We start from the raw sequence: 4930 nt of genomic DNA on the forward strand, positions 1-4930 counted from the left end.
CGGCTTAGTACTGTAATCACGCGCTTTGCTGTAAAAATGCAGGGAACCACTCGCTATAAATCTCCTAACTGATATTTCAATAAATAGAAGTCGCATTTTTTTTTCATCTGAAACGTGCAGCGATTTATTTTCCAAAGCTACTCATGTAATGCAGAAACACTCATGAAGCAAGCAAAACGCGCAACGCATTCACGTATTTGTACTGGTGCAGAATGAGAGGGACACACACACATATGACACTTTTCCACTGCATGGTACGGCACGGCACAGCTCACCTTTGGGGGGATTTCCACCGTGTACAGTACCTGGTACTTCTTTCAGTACCACCTCGGCTGAGGTTCCAAGCGAGCTGTACTGTTACCAAAATGTGACGTGTAAACCCTGCTGATCACTGATTTGTCGGAGAGAATCGTCACTACCTGCGTCATTGAACTTGCGACACGAGACACTAGACCCGCTAGATTAAATCAGCACAGTCAACGCAGATAGAACGCAACTTTTTTTTAAACGAACACAACAGTTTTGAATGAGCGCACCTTTTTTTAAACAAAATGATGGCTGTTTCGTGGTCTGTTGAGGAAGTACAGATGTTCCTCTCGTTGATAGCCGAGGGGCGGATCCAGCGAGAGCTTGATGGGTCGACGCGGAATGAAAAAGTTTTTCAGGAGGTCGCGGCAGTAGAGACGGCGCAACTATAACGACATGTAAATAATCCCGACCACTCTAAAGCGGTACTAAACTGCAGTGGAAACGCAAACTGAGCCGAGCCGTGCCATGCAGTGGAAAAGCGCCAATATATATGATTCCTCCAAATCAGCTTATCTTTGTAAAATGGCACAGCTTCTTAAATTTTAGCTTCTTAATCAGTCAATCAAGCATTATATTATGATATTATGATAATTAAGCACTATTTAATGATAGAACTATAGTAATTAGAACTAAAACTAGGTAACCATTTATGAATGCATATTTGTTATTTTAACTGAACTTAGGAGTAGTGGTGATGCTTAAGATATTGTTGGTCATTCAGGGTTTCTGTAAAAAAAAATAGATAATAGTATTAGATAATAGTAATTATTAGGGCTGCAACAAACAATTATTTTGATAATCGATTAATCTAGCGATTATTATAATGATTAATCGACTACTCAACGATTATTTAACTGATTAATAAGTAGACTTTGATTATTCAGCTTTTGCGGTTAAAATATTGTGCTATATATATTCTAACAAATAAATAAAGGTAAGCACTTCAGCTTTTGAAAGTCATATTATGTAATTACAATTATACAATTAATTTATACAAATAAATATATTTGGCACACAAAATGAGATGACGGAGAAACTCTCATTCACCATTTAATTTGCTAAATTAAAAAGTAACTGATAGCTATATGAATGACATCATTCTGCCTAACATTTCCTTTTGTAAGTCATATGAATAAGAAACAAAATAAAGGTAAGTGATAAGACGCTTTATTTTTGGATAAACTATTTTATTCACAACATAATCTCTCTTAAAATACAGTATAGGGTTATGATAATCAAAAAAGTCCTGAGCTAGATCAAGCTTTGATCTCTGCAAACCAAACTATCACTTTAATGAAATAATATATTTTTCCACTAATAAAAAGATTATCATCAGCTAGCTCCACACTGGAGAGCTGCTTTATAACAGAAAATAAAGTTGTAATTCTAACTGAAAGCGACACTGACTCTGGTTTTTCATGTTTAATACTGTAAAGATGCTTGATTTAAGGCTATCTATTGCATAAAGTACTATATAAATAAACGAGACGTGACTGGACTTTATTGGAGTGCCGAACTGCAGAGCTGCTTTCTCACCACTGTCAGTTTTTGTTGTGTTTTTATTTCGTTACTGAGAGGAAAGCGCGCAGCATATATTTACATATTCATCCAAACGCCACTCAGCAGCTTCAGGTTCGGCTGAGTTTGCTCTGAAGCGCTGTGTCTTCTTCTCTTGAATTGCATCCGGGAGAGCTGAATTACAGTCTTGCGCTACAGCGCCACACTAGTCAAACCGCATTACTGCAGGCTCTTATATTAGGTCACATGAGATCAAACGACTACTCGACAACAAAAATATTTGTCGATAATTTTTTATTGTCGACGTTGTCGACTAATCGTTTCAGCCCTAGTAATTATTATTAAAAGATATTACTACTACTAATTCTACTACTATACTCAGTGGCAGTTCTAGACCACAGTAACTGGGGGGCCAGGCAGGGGCCACTTGTGCTTTTAGGGGGCACACTTAAAAATTCATCCTAACCTACTTTCAGTACAGTCATTTTTCACCATGTCATGCATCACTGCAATCTCTAGAAGTAAGTTATAACAATTTAAACTCAAATGAACGTTTCATTATGTTTCATTTATCTGACAAATAATAATAATTATTTTTTTGTAGTGTCAGGGGCGTCATGCACTCATTAATTTTGATGGGGCTCATCATGCTTGTCATGTGACACACAGCAGCCACGATAGCACTGTATAACTGATATAGGCTTATGTTTTATTTAGTTTTTCCTTTTTATTCAAAATCCCAAACGTGTTAACTATATCATGAACTCAATTGTCAAATATGTGTAAGTAAATGCATTTTGCACCTTAATAGATTGTTAGTTGATCTATAATTGGCGATGGGCAAAGTAGCCTAATAGTGCAATCTAGTATGCATAAAAACCCGTCTTTTTACTCAGAGAAGATTAGCATGGCCCCTGCGAAAGGATGACATGCAAATCCGTGATGCGCTCCATCTTTGGGGCAGTCGTGGCCTAATAGTTAAGATAATTGGACTTGGGTTCGAGTCTCAGGTCCAGCAGGAATTGACGGTGGGGGGAGTGAATAACTTCTTTTCACCTCTTTCACTTAAGTACCAGATATGGGTGTCATGCCATTAAATATTTTTAATACGACTGACTTTGTATTTAATGTGAATTTAATAAAAACATTGTAAGTTACTAATTATAACACTTTCATTGTACAGAAAGAGAGCAAAGAACATTTACATTATCAAAGAACATTATCACTGACTTCAGTCTAGCCAGAGTTCGAGCACTCTCAAAAACTCCCATTGAAATCACTGAAGCTGTTTAAGGCCCGTTCATACCAAGCACGATAACTATAAAGATAACGATAAAGATAGTTCTAAAAATCGTTCTCAATATTAAAGAATAGCATAGTTCACACCACAACTATAACGATAACTATACAGAGGAACGATATCGTTGTGATCACTTTCAAAAGATTTTTTTCCAGCTGATGAACGATAAAACACTGACAGCCAATCAGAATCCATCCTGTTGTAACGAGCTCAAGAATTTAAAGCGGCAGACACATGTGCGCTTAGAATAAACAGACGATATCGTTCGCTGGTGTAGACGCTAATATCGTTATCTTTATAGTTATCTTTATAGTTATCGTTCTTGGTGTGAACGGGGCTTTACACTGTAAAATGAATATCTTACTTACATTCGTACACCCATCTGTACTTTGTTTCTGACGAGAGAGCAGAATTTAGTCGGCCAGCGCGCGCACTGAACAAAACACCGGCGTTTCAGCGATGACTAGGGCTGCAACAAACGATTATTTTGCAAAATTGATTAATCTAATTATTATTACACCGATTAATCAACGAATCGTCGATTATTTCACCAATTGATCCGTAGGATTTGTTCTATAATTCTGCTTTTACAATTAGTTAAAATACTGAGTTACACATATTCTAACTAATAAATAAAACAAGGTAATCACTTCAGCTTTGAGGTGAATGTCAAACAATTATATTACTATTGTACAATTACAATTATTTTTTTACAATACAAAGAAATATATTTGGCACACAAAATTAAATGACAGAGAGACTTTCTCATTCACCATTGAATTAACTGTATGAAGATGTAATTGACCGACTGAATGATGCATCATTTTGCCATCTAACTTTCTATCCAACATCTCCTTTTGTCATTTAGCCTATGTCAAGTCTTATATGGAACAAAATAAAGTGCCAAGACTTTTTATTTTCGATAAATTATTTTATTCACATTAGCACTCTTATTATATACCTTATAGTAAATACCTTATAGTGTGAGCTAGATTCAAGCTTTTATCTATGCAAACCAAACCATCATTTTAATGTAATGATTTTTTATTTATTTGTATTTATTTATTTATTTTTACATTCACTAATAAAAAGATTCTATCATTAGCTGTAATTTTAGCTGAAAGCGAGACTGACACTGTTTAATACTGTAAAGCTGCATGTTTGAAATCAATAAAGCGTTATATAAATAAACGTGACGTGACTGGAATGCTGATTGCAGAGCAAACGTATCCACATTGCTATGATCAGATACTTTCTTAACTGCTGTTTTCTCACCACTGTCATTTTTGTTGTGTGTTTATTTCGTTATTGAGAGGAAAGCTCGCAGCACATATCTACATATTCACAGTGGTGGAAATATGACATACTTAGACAGGAAGAGACCGTGCATATATAGAGAGTTGGTTTTGTTGTCTGTGCACTTGTGGTTTTGAACGATTGAGATGTTTCTGCACTGATTTCTTATGAATAATCTCTGCTTTTGCTTCACGTTTGATTTGAATCATGTAGTATGAAAGTAACTAAGTCCATTTTGATTGAATTCTGACTGGTAAATCGCTTAATCTTGATCATTTGCTCTTGTGAAAGCTGTAAATGTGAACTAACCGCGTGAGTGAGTAATGGTGAGTGTTTGTGTCTAATCGTGGACGCTTATTATATCGTATCGACCGAAATTAAGAAATATACTGTGATATCAATTTTGGCCATATCGTCCAGCCCTATGTTTAGTTGACATTTGAGGCTTAATGCTATAGAAAAGCACTAAAAGTTTTTCAGTTAGTGTTTTCAGCTTGTTTATTTTCA

The sequence above is a fragment of the Sinocyclocheilus anshuiensis genome, unplaced genomic scaffold (genome assembly GCF_001515605.1).
Source record: "Sinocyclocheilus anshuiensis isolate Anshui unplaced genomic scaffold, SAMN03320099.WGS_v1.1 scaffold1112, whole genome shotgun sequence".
Lineage (NCBI taxonomy): Eukaryota > Metazoa > Chordata > Actinopteri > Cypriniformes > Cyprinidae > Sinocyclocheilus > Sinocyclocheilus anshuiensis.